Source organism: Schistocerca cancellata, chromosome 4, assembly GCF_023864275.1.
Source record: "Schistocerca cancellata isolate TAMUIC-IGC-003103 chromosome 4, iqSchCanc2.1, whole genome shotgun sequence".
In the NCBI taxonomy this organism is placed as follows: domain Eukaryota; kingdom Metazoa; phylum Arthropoda; class Insecta; order Orthoptera; family Acrididae; genus Schistocerca; species Schistocerca cancellata.
In genome coordinates, this window is record NC_064629.1 from 798,432,660 (window position 1) to 798,445,510 (window position 12,851).

The 12,851-nt window shown below is 45.3% G+C and overlaps 1 long non-coding RNA gene and 1 pseudogene across 1 annotated transcript in view; both read right to left on the bottom strand.

Moving 5' to 3' along the window:
- The window catches only part of LOC126184912 (uncharacterized), a 495,668-nt gene that overhangs the window by 101,843 nt on the left and 380,974 nt on the right, over positions 1 to 12,851 (bottom strand). The gene's annotated exons all lie outside the window — the stretch shown is intronic.
- On the bottom strand, positions 1,410 to 1,527 carry LOC126185645 (5S ribosomal RNA; annotated as a pseudogene).

Genomic DNA, 12,851 nt, shown 5'->3' on the forward strand with positions numbered 1-12,851 from the left:
TACGAGTTAACAGTACACACCAGGCACTTTAAGAAGTAAGAACAACAATGTATACGTTTTGTACAGCTTCTTTCAAAATGCTGTGTAAAAAACGTTCCACTTAGTTAGCTAGGTTATTGACCATGAATAAAGATAAAAGCACTCCGTCTTCAGGCCACAAGTGGCCCATAGGGACCATCCGACCGCCGTGTCATCCTCAAGGAGGATGCGGATAGGAGGGGCGTGTGGTCAGCACACCGCTCTCCCGGTCGTTACGATGGTTTTCTTTGACCGGAGCCGCTACTATTCGGTCGAGTAGCTCCTCAATTGGCATCACGAGGCTGAGTGCACCCCGAAAAATGGCAACAGCGCATGGCGGCTGGATGGTCACCCATGCAAGTGCCGGCCACGCCCGACAGCGCTTAACTTCGGTGATCTCACGGGAACCGGTGTATTCACTGTGGCAAGGCCGTTGCCCAATTAATAAAGATAAATGAATGAAAAACAGATATAGTCTTGTTCTTTCTGGGTATTTGACAAGACCGAAATGACGAATGAGAAGTATAAGGGTAAAATGTTGGGATCATTACCAGAGGAAACATAATTCACGCTGCAATTCTACTTATTACTTAGATATTTCGATGTTTTACTCGAACACACTCAGTGAGTGACCCCACTTTGTCCAAGATAGTCAACTTTGGTCTTCTGCTGACATATTAAAATACTAGCATTTTATCCGCCGCTTCGCCAGCGTACACACGTCAATCTCTCTCTGTCCATCTCCTCCCCCTCTCTCTCCCTGTCCATCTCCTCCTCTCCCCTCTTCTCTCTGTCCATCTCCTTTCCCCTCTTTCTCCTTGTCCGTCTCCTCCTCTCCGCTCTCTATGACCATCTCCTCCTTCCCTCTCTCTTCCTGTCCATCTCCTTGTCTCTCCCCTCTCTGTACATCTCCCCGTCCCCCCGCTATGTCCATTTCCTGCTCCCCCTCAATCTATTTATATCTTCTCCTCCCTCTGTCTCAGTGCATCTTCTCCCCCCCTCTCTCTCCCACCATTTCTTATGTCCACGCTCACCCCCACCCCAATGGGACGTGGTTCTTACCCCTCCCCTTCCCCACAGTATTTCTTTCCAGATAATAAGTAGTTTGTGTCCCATTTTTTGCTGAAATCGACCCAGAGGCTTAGGATGAGATGTGCAACATATATACATAAAACTAAACCAAACTCCGTCCTAATAGGCTTTGGAAGGGCCAACGGAACCGACCGACCACCATGTCATCCTCAACCACAGGCGTCATTGGATGCGGATATGGAGGGGCATGTCGTCAGCACACCGCTCTCCCGTCTATATGTCAATTTACGGTACCGGAGCCGCTACTTCTCAATCAGTAGCTCCTCAGTTTGCCTCACAAGGACTGAGTGCACCCCGCTTGCCAACAGCGCTCGGCATACCGGATGATCACCCATCGAAGTGCTAGCCCAGCCCGACAGGGCTTAACTTCGGTGATCTGACGGGAACCAGTGTTACCACTGCGGAAAGGCCGCTGGCTACATATATAAATACATTTTTATAATATGTATAGAGATATAAATTCGAGTGCTATGAAGTAGTCGCCTAGATAGAGTAAATAATAGCTCCTGTCATAAATCTCGTATAACTGATATTCGCTACCATTTGTGAAAATTGCATCAACCACAAAAACAGCCCAAAAAAATTCCAAACTCCGAGAAGATGTAGAAAAATGTGCCAGCAATAAGTGATCAGGGCTGCAAGAAGGAGGCGTGTTACTAGGTGGTTCAAGCAATGACAGTAGTCAAACGAAGTGCAAACGTGGGAACAACTGCCAGTATGTTTCGTCGACATTAGAATGTGCAGTTAACGTAACCGTATGATTGGTCTCTGGGGATGGAATTTATCATACAGCTTCATTTCGAATTGTGCAGAGCACACTGCTCAGACAGTGATGTGTGTGCGAGACCAGAAGAGAGTCATTCGCAGGACCCATCGAGATGGAATTACGCTACACAGTTTGGTCAGGTTGTCGCAGTAGTAACACCGGTTTCGTCAGATCACCGGAGTCCGCCTGCTTAGCTGAGTGGTAACGTGCTTGCCTACCATGCAGAGTGCCCGGGTTCGATTCCCGAGCGGGTTGGAGATTTTCTCCGCTCGTGTACTGGGTCTTGTGCTGTCCTCATCAGAAAGGTCACAGTTCGTAGTAATAGACAGAAAGTCATCGAGTAAAACAGAAGTAATATCCGGCGTTCCCCAAGGAAGTGTTATAGGCCCTCTATTGTTCCTGATCTATATTAACGACATAGGAGTCAATATGAGTAGCCGTCTTAGATTGTTTGCAGATGATGCTGTTATTTACCGTCTTGTAAAGTCACCAGATGATCAAAAGGACTTGAAAAATGATTTAGATAAGATATCTGTACGGTGTGAAAACTGGCAATTGACCCCGAATAAAGAAAAGTGCGAAGTTATTCACATGAGTACTAAAAGAAATTAGCTAAATTTCGATTACGCGATAAGTCACACAAATCTGAAGGCTGTAAATTCAGCTAAATACTTAGGGATGACAATTACAAATAACCTAAATTGGAAAGATCACATAGATAAAATTGTGGGTAGAGCAAACCAAAGACTGCGATTCATTGGCAGAACACTTAGAAGGTGCAACATGTCTACTAAAGAGACTGCTTACACCACGCTCGTCCGCCCTATTCTGGAGTATTGCTGTGCGGTGTGGGATCCGCATCAGGTGGGACTGACGGATGACATCGAAAAAGTACAAAGAAGAGCAGCTCGTTTTGTATTATCGCGAAATAGGGGAGATAGTGTAACAGACATGATACGTGAATTGGAGTAGCAATCATTAAAACAAAAGCGTTTTTCGTTGCGAGGGGATGTTCTCATGAAATTTCAATCACCAGTTTTCTCCTCCGATTGCGAAAAAATACTGTTGGCACCCACCTACATAGGGAGAAATGATCATCACGATAAAATAAATCAGGGCTCGCACAGAAAAATTTAAGTGCTCGTTTCTCCCGCGTGCCGTTCGAGAGTGGAACGGTAGAGAGACAGCTTGAAGGTGGTTCATTGAACCCTTTGCCAAGCACTTTATTGTGAATACCAGAGTAATCACGTAGATGTAGATCGACGCGCAGGTCGCCCAATGTGGCATCACATGCAGTAAGACTTACAACACGGCGGCCGAATTTCCCCAAACGGGGCCTCCCGGTCAACAATGCCATACGATCATTTCATTTTGGCAGGTCACCGAAGTTAAGCGCTGTCGGGTTGGGCTAGCACCTGGCTGTTGGCAAGCGGGATGCACTCATTCAGCCCTTGTGAGGCAAACTGAGGAGCTACTTGATTGAGAAGTATCGGCTCCGGTCTCGTAAACTGACATACCGTTGGGAGAGCGGTGTGGTGATCACATGCTCCTGCATAACCGCATCTAGTTACGTCTTTGGACTGAGGACGACAAGGCGGCCGGTGGGGCCTTCATGGCCGGAGCGTGGGACGATCTTGAGACCAGATGTGGACCTTTCTCCGTCGACTCTTGGGCACCATCTGCCGTGGGCTGGACTGGTGGCACGCATGCCATTCCGTCGCCTTCCATTGTCCAGAAACCACAAACGCCTTTAGACAGCAGGGAGTATGTGGACGTTGTCGCTGGCGCGCTGAAAGGCCACATTAATGTTTGGAGAAGGTCTTTCTCCAACCTGTTCTAAAGTGAAGGCCACACGCGTGTTGGGCGCTATCGTGTGACTGCCATCTGTCAACCTGCTTTGTGTGTAAGAACTCCCTACTTCTCTCCTTAGTAGTGCGGAGTCGCGAAAACACGTCCGTGCCGCGTCTCGCAGGCTTCGGCGACGCACGCGATGACGGCGCCCCACGCCACGTAATTACACTGCTGCTGGCAAAAGAAAAGGAAAAGGATTCGGAGCAACTTTCCGCATTACTGTATTTGTGAAATAGTTTTTGATGAGAGTTGGCAGTCACGCTTTGCTCCTCAGACAAGGTTAAAGAGTCACGACTCTAATATTACTCAACACCAGCCCGCAGCAATCTAACTACACTCTGTTCCCTCGGAGACAGTGCGGTTTATTCTTAGTTTAACAAACCTCGTCGATCACCACCTTTTTCGTCTAATTATAAACTAGCATTTGCTTAAGACTGTTTTCTAACAAATTCTTACAGAATTTGACCTGCTGAACACGAATTTTTACTAACTGAAAATATAGATTTCGAAGAAAGAAATTGCATGTATTGACTGAACATCCATTATCTGGCAGTAAATTTCCACCTTTAAATAGATGGTTCTGACACACATTCATCATATTCATTTCTTTGCAGGTGCCGCACGGGATTAGCCGAGCGGTCTCAGGCGCTACAGTCATGGACTGTGCTGTTGGTCCCGGCGGAGGTTCGAGGCCGGCCGGAGTGGCCGTGCGGTACTAGGCGCTACAGTCTGGAGCCGCGTGGCCGCTACGGTCGCAGGTTCGAATCCTGCCTCGAGCATGGATGTGTGTGATGTCCTTAGGTTAGTTAGGTTTAAGTAGTTCTAAGTTCTAGGGGACTGATGACCACAGCAGTAAGTCCCATAGTGCTCAGAACCATTTGAACCATTTATTTGGAGGTTCGAGTCCTCCCTCGGGCATGGGTGTATGTGTTTGTTCTTAGGATAATTTAGGTTAAGTAGTGTGTAAGCTTAGGGAATGATGACCTTAGCAGTTAAGTCCCATAAGATTTCACACACATTTGAACATTTTTTTTCTTTGCAGGTGAGTGTTGGTATAACCTGACTGCATTTAGAAAGAAGTTCGACCGTTATAAAACATACGACAAGCTTGGGAAGCCTTTCACGCTTTAGTAACTGGATTTCTTGTGCCAAATCGAAGTGAGACATGTGATAGGCAGGTTAAATCACTCATTGAACGATATAGAGTACTTGGTTGTGGAATGTCTCTCAAACGGCACGTGCTTGTTTCACACCTGGACTTCTTTAGGGAAAATTTGGGTGACATACATAAAGAGAATGGAGCGCTCTTAAACAAAGACACTCAGACAATGGGAAGCAGATTTCAAGGAAGCTGGGACAGTGCAATGACGGATGAATATATCTGGGGATTACTACATAAAATAGCCGGCCGAAGTGGCCGTGCGGTTAAAGGCGCTGCAGCCTGGAACCGCAAGACCGCTACGGTCGCAGGTTCGAATCCTGCCTCGGGCATGGATGTTTGTGATGTCCTTAGGTTAGTTAGGTTTAACTAGTTCTAAGTTCTAGGGGACTAATGACCTCAGCATTTGAGTCCCATAGTGCTCAGAGCCATTTGAACCAACTACATAAAAGAAAGAGGACAACCAATCTCCATTTTTGGTTGTGAAGTTTCAGTTTTCTTGTGATTATGCTGAGAACATTGACAATTAACATTACTGAACATGTGTGTGCGGTGCTTACAAACACACTTTAGAGTTTTGATTAGCAAATTACAGTAGCATTGATACCAAATATAATGAATTACTGAATTTATTATGTTGCATAAAGTTATAGCCTATAAGCTTTACTACCGCTTGTAAATGAATCTCTTATATTTGCTAAACCTTTGACACTTTGGCAAAATGGATGTGAAAATTACCTATAAACCACCGAAAAATAAATATAAGCAGAAATTTCGTTAAATTTGTGTATCTGTGTTATTAATTCCTGGTTTTATTACTAAGCTGCTGTCTGATAACACAGGCAAACAATACTTTTTTTTAATGTTACTTATTCTTGAGTGTTTTCGTATCCTGAATCTTAATAAACTAATAAATTTGTTTAACCCACTATTTATTTTAAATTAACTCTCAATATTACAATAAAATCCATTTTACCGATTTTAATTACGTATATATAGGATGAGTCAAAATTCGCGCTCTCAGATGTCACAGTGATTTCTCGCATACTAACAGCATAAAAATTACAAACAAAATTTTATCCCTTGCATTTTTTCGGTAGATGATGGACGTCAAAGGAGGGCAATTTGGCAACATTGTAATAACATGTACGGTAAGCAGTCTGATTCAGTACTGTGTATCTGTGCTGCTTAGTTACTGCAGTTAGCGTTAGAATACTACAGTCTGAGAGTTGGGTCAATTGCACGAAACTATACCGTATCGCTTTTAATGAATGCCAAATATATTGCTGTGTTGAAGTCCGGGCCGAATAATTCCTCCTCTAACAACCGCGCCGCTAAAACTGGAATGAAATGTTACATAGAGTGCTGTCGCTGGCAAGAGATTTTACTATTTCTGAACAGAAAAACAAGAAATGTTGAGAAAAGACTAGATGCTTGATATTTACACTGGCCAAACAAGCACATTGGTAAAAAGTAATTTATCCCTAGGAGACGACGCTAGTACCACCTCTAGCCTTTATAATGGCATCAATTCGCTCAGGAAGAGAGCCCACAAGTTTCTTCTAGTATATCATCCATCTAAACCTTCTCATTAATGTTTAGATCCCGCACAGCTACCAAATTGCGATGATCTTGCTTGCTACATTTCTCCCGCTACTCCTAATAGTCCGAGACATTTTCTATGGGGTTAAAATCGGGTTATTTAACGGGACAGTCGATGTGCAATATGGTAAGGGTTCGTCAAACCAGGAACATTTACGTGCAGCCCTGTAAACACGGTTGGCATAATCTTCGAAGACGGCGGTGTCACCGCGCGCTCATCACGCAGATGCAGAAGGAACGGCAACGCTCAATCGCCGACAATAGACGAGAAACATCCCTAAAATATCACAGAACTATCTCCGGCATGAACTACCACACCTCATCAGAGCATCGATGGACTCGACACATTGCCTCGAACTGGTAAAATCGCTGCTCGTCAGACCACAGTACATGTCCCGAGTCAGCTACTACCCGTTTTCTGTTTTGTTCCGCTCGCTGAATAAGTTCAGCTTTATCTGTTGTTGTCAGCAATAATCTTTGCGAGGTAGCCTACTTCAGATGTCAACTGCAGGCAGTTTCCTTAGCAGCAGCATCTCGGAAACTGGGCCGCGCGGGATTAGCCGAGCGGTCTTAGACGGTTCAGTCATGGACTGTGCGGCTGGTCCCGGCGGAGGTTCGAGTCCTCCCTCGGGCATGGGTGTGTGTGTGTTTGTCCTTAGGATAATTTAGGCCTCGGGCATGGATGTGTGTGATGTCCTTAGGTTAGTTAGGTTTAAGTAGTTCTAAGTTCTAGGGGACTGATGACCACCGATGTTCAGTCCCATAGTGCTCAGAGCCATTTGAACCATTTGATAATTTAGGTTAAGTAGTGTGTAAGCTTAGGGACTGATGACCTTAGCGGTTAAGTCCCATAAGATTTCACACACATTTGAACATTTTTTTCGGAAACTGGTTGAGACGGCCCTGCATCGACTAACAACACCAAATTCTGTCGGTGCTGGTCTCCGGTCTGTGCTGGTTCCGGTCTTCTGACAACCAGTGTTCTAAGGCAATGGAAAAAAAAACTTCCATTGGTAACCCATTCCTTATAGAGACCTCGGACACTCAGCATTGATACATTAAGAAATGGGGCTACTTAATTCCCGGTATAGTCACGGGCAACTCCAAAACAGATAGCTCACTGCTGTCAATCTGTGCCCACCCCGATAGCTGAATGGTCAGCGTGACGGACTGCCGTCCTAAGAGGCCCGGGTTCGATTCCCGGCTGGGTCGGGGATTTTCTCCGCTCAGGGACTGGGTATTGTGTTGTCTTCATCACCATTTCATCCCTATCCGGCTCGCAGGTAGCCCAAAGTGGCGTCGAATGTAATTAAGACCTGCACCAAGGCCGCCGGACCAGCCCCGCAAGGGGCCTCCCGGGACAATGACGCCAAACGCTCATTTCCATTTTGTCATTCTGTCACGTCTCCACATCGACCTGTTTTACTGCACTGATTCCGTACAACTGGCCGGTACATACCACTTCACTGTCATGATTTGGGTAATCAGTGGAGGTTCAGATGACGGGCTGCTATCACTTCTACACCAGCAGCAGATCTACCAGCGTGCTCTTTTTATGTGGTGACTAATACACTGTGAAGTAACAGTAATGTGACCACCTGTCAAAAGCCTGAATAACCACCTTTTCCAGCGTGAAGCAGGACGAGAGTCATTGAGGTTCTGGGAGGTACCGACAGGGATGCGGAGCCATGCTGATCCAGCGCCGTGGCCAGCTGCGTTAGGTTTCTTGGCTGAGGATCCATCACGCGAACAACACGATCGAGATGGTCGCATCGACTCTCGACTGGGCTTAAATCCTGGTAATTTGGCGGCGACGGGAGGGCGGTAAACTCATTCTAGGTCTCTTCGAACAAAGCACTTACATTGCGAGCTGTGCGATACGTTGCATTGCCCTGCTGGTAGATGCCATCGTGCCGTGCATGTACAAGTGGACATGGTATCGAAGGACAGATGCATACTTGTGCTAATCCACCGTGCCTTCACAATGACGATGTGACCAGTTCACGAAAACATTCCCCAGACAATAACGCTCCCTCCTAAGACCCGTACTCTTCCGATGATTGGGGTGCTTGCTTTCCGACGTTTCACGCCGTATGCGCCAACGACCATCCGTTCGATGAAAAGGCCTCCTGCCACCACTCAGTGGACGTCCAGCTGTGATACTGGCGTGCAGATTTCAGCCTTCTTCGCCGATGAACAGCAGCCATTGATGGGTCACGAACTAGACGCCTGCTGCAGTGGTCCATGCAGAGCAACGTCCGCTGAACGGTCGTTGAGGAGAGACTGTTGGTAGCCCCTTCGGTCATCTGGGCGGCCAGTTGCTCAACAGTTGAACGTCTGTTCGCCCGTACACATCTCCGCAGCCGCCGCTCATCTCTGTGGTGCACCACGGCTGCGTCGGCGCCGGATTTGGATAGCGTCATATTGCCATGAACGGTATGCTTTTATCATGGCCGCTCGCAAACAGTTTACAAATTTCGCCGTTTCGGAAATGCTTCCACCTTTGGTCCGAAAGCCAATGATCATGCCCTGTTGGGCGTCAGATAAATCACTTTGCTCCCGTATTACGAAAACGACGACACTGTCGCCCGCGTCTCCCCTACACGCCTTATATGTACAGCGGTGCCTTCTGGCGTCTGTGAGTCGTAATTCCACGTTGACGTTGAAGGTAGGCGGTGGTCACATTAATGTGACTGGACCGTGTATTTTGTCCAGTGAGATTACTTGCTTAAAACTGGCCGAGACGGACTCCTGGCATCAATCTCTAGCCGGCCGATGTGGCCGAGCTGTTCTAGGCGCTTCTGTCTGGAACCGCGCGACCGCTACGGTCGCAGGTTCGAATCCTACCTCGGGCATGGATGTGTGTGATGTCCTTAGGTTAGTTAGGTTTAATTAGTTCTAAGTTCTAGGGGACTAATGACCTCGGATGTTAAGGGGCTCCGGAAAGGCTCAAAATCATGAAAAGTTCAATTTTTACTTTTTTGCGTTTTCTGAATCTGCAGACTATTACCTTTTAATAGATATATAATTTGTTCAATTCCGAAGACTAGAACTATTTTTAAATTTTTTTGAAATGTGTTCTACATGGGCGTGACCCACTGTGGCGCTGTTAAACTGGTGTCAAATGGTGTTATTATTAACGTCCGTGTTCATCAGGTACATTTTAGTGATGTGAGATAAAGTATGTGTTGTGGCTAACCTATTTTCAGAGACTTAGCAGCACCTGAACTGTTGGAAAAGTGTATTCACGGAAAAACTCAAAACCCCAATGAAAGTGTAAATAGTGTTATATGGTCGAGAATCCCCAAGACTGTATTTGTTGGAATAGAAACACTTCACTTTGGTGTGTATGATGCTGTTGCGACTTTCAATGATGGCAACATTGTAAGGTGCAAGGTATTTAGAAATATGGGAATGAAGATAGGTTCTAACATTGTACGAGCGATGCTTGCTTTAGACAAGGAACGCCTTCGGGCTGCAGACAGGGCTGTAAAGAGTCTAGAAATACAAGCAAGAGTAAACAGGAGGAGAAACAAGAGGGACCTGGAGGAGGAGTTTGCAGAGGATGAAGATAATCCATCCTATGGACCTGGAATGCACTAAAAAGTTAATCCAATCTTTGTCACTCGATTCCCAAAACTTTTATTTTCTCATACTAATTACATGTTTTCTAAGGATCTTCCAAACATATTTGTTTCAAACTTTCAGTAAATGTTACACAGTACCTTCTGCATAATTTAACACAGCCTTTTTCCAAAAAACTGTATATTTTTGAATATATAAATAAAAAATTGCAAAAAAAAGTTGTGAATTTTCATTACAATTGAAAAAAAAAATCATCTTTAATAACTGAACTAAAATTTTGTAAAATCCCTGTGTTAAGTTGTAGCCCATATTTCAATAAATAATCTGTAAAAAGTTCAACTTCCTACCTCAAATACTTTGTGAGGAAAGATGTAATTTATAAGCGTTATTTTAACATTGCAAGTATAGGGCGTTCCGGAGCCCCTGAAGTCCCATAGTGCTCAGAGCCATTTTTTTTTTTTTTTTTTGCATCAATCTCTAATTTACGGAAGATCCCAGACGCAAATACCACGAACTAAAACAAATAACACGCAAATATTGGCGATAATACGCACAGAGAAAGAAACAAAAACTACAGCAGTCTCTGACAATCTCAAAATGGAAGAATCACGAAAACAACATTGTTAGTGGGCTTTGTAGCACTTAATTTGTACACCAAAGGAGACAGCCAAATTTATGGTGTAAGGCGATATAAAAAAAGAGAATCCTGAACTGCAACAATCTATTAGAATCAACAAGCTCTATAAAAAGAAAGAATCATTTCTCACGGCATCATTAAACTCTGCAGTATCAATGACTCCAATAGCAAAACATTATTAATGGATTAACCGGACTCCACAGCTGAGTAGCCAGCGCGGCAGAACGCCACGCAGAGGACCCGGGTTTGATTACCGGTACCGCCAGAAACTTTTCCTTGATGGGGGATTGGAACGGTGTGCACTTAGTCTCGTGAGGCAGACTGAGTAGCTCTCTGACCGATTAGTAGCGGCTCCAGGTCACGAAAACTGGAAAACTGAACAATGGCCTGGAAAGCCACGCACCTCCCCCCCACCCCCCTACCGCATCCAACGACAGCGCATGTGGAAGGAGTTCATGTATTAATAAATTACAGAAATACAAAATATATGAGGACGTAAGGCGCATAAGGGAAATGAAACATCTACACTATGTGATCAAAAGTATCCGGACGTCCCCAAAATCATACGTTTTTCATATTAGGTGCGCTGTGCTGACACCTACTGCCAGGTACTCCATATCAGCAATGTCAGAAGTCATTAGACATCGTGAGAGAGCAGAATGTGGCGCTCCGCGGAACTCACGGACTTCGAAAGTGGTCAGATGATTGGGTGTCACTTGTGTCATACGTCTGTAAGCGAGATTTCCATAGTCCTAAACATCCGTAGGTCCACTGCTTCCGATGTGGTAGTGAAGTGGAAGCGTGAAGGGACACGTGCAGCAGAAAAGCGTATAGGCCGAACTCGTCTGTTGACTTACAGAGACCGCCGGCAGTTGAAGAGGGTCGTAATGTGTAATAGGCAGACAATTATCTAGACCATCTCACAGGAATTACAAACTGCATCAGATCCCAATGAAAGTAATATGACAGTTAGGCGGGAGGTGAGAAAACTTGGATTTCATGGTCGAGCGGCTGCTCACAAACCGATAAATGCCAAACGACGCCTCGCTTGGTGTAAGGAGCGTAAACATTGGACGGTTGAACAGTGGAAAAACGTAGTGTGGAGTGGCGAATCACTGTCCACAATGTGACGATCCGTTGGCAGGGTGTGGGTATGGCGAATGTCCAGTGAACGTAATCTGCCAGCGTGTGTAGCGCCAACAGTAAAATTCGGAGGCGGTGGTGTTATTGGTGTGGTGTGGTCGTGTTTTTCATGCGGGGGCCTTGTTCCGCGTGGCAAAATCACAACACAGGCATATATTGATGTTTTTAGCACCTTCTTGCTTCCCACTGTTGAAGACCAATTCGGGGATGGCGATTGCATGTTTCAACACGATCGAGCTCCTGTTCATAATGCACGGCCTGTGGCGGAGTGGTTACACGACAATAACATCCCTATAATGGAATGGCCTGCACAGAGTCCTGACCTGAATCCTACAGAACATCTTTGAGATGTTTTGTAACACCAACTTCGTGTCAGGCCTCGTCGACCGACATCGATACCTCTCCTCAGAGCAGCACTCCGTGAAGAATGGGCTGCCATTCCCCAAGAAACCTTCCAGCACTTGACTGAACGTATGCCTGCGAGAGTGGAAGCTGTCATCAAGGCTAAGGGTGGGCCAACACCATACTGAATGCCAGCATTACCGGTGGAGGCACCACGAACTTGTAAGTCATTTTCTGCCAGGTGTCCGGATACTTTTGATCACATAGTGTATAACTGAAGAGAACCATAGAAAATCACACTCTCAGTAGTAAAATAAAAGAAACAATAAGTAAATGAACTTAAAAATTTTGGCTCATACTGCGTATCTTTACTATCTCTACAATTCGTGTAGGAAAATAACATGTAAGCTTCACACACAATATTACTGTTTAGTTAACAGTTAGAACTCAATAATGTTTTCACATGAACGAGGTATACCAGAACGTGTCCGTGGAAATAAATTTCGTAAATGTGAATGCTGTCGCTGGCATAATATGTGAGAAACAAATTCAAATATATAATTGAATTTTCAGATTCACCAGTAGTGTTATTAATACAAGTCTTAAATACAAATTCAATGACGCCTGTGAGCCACTAAAACACGCATAGACCATTC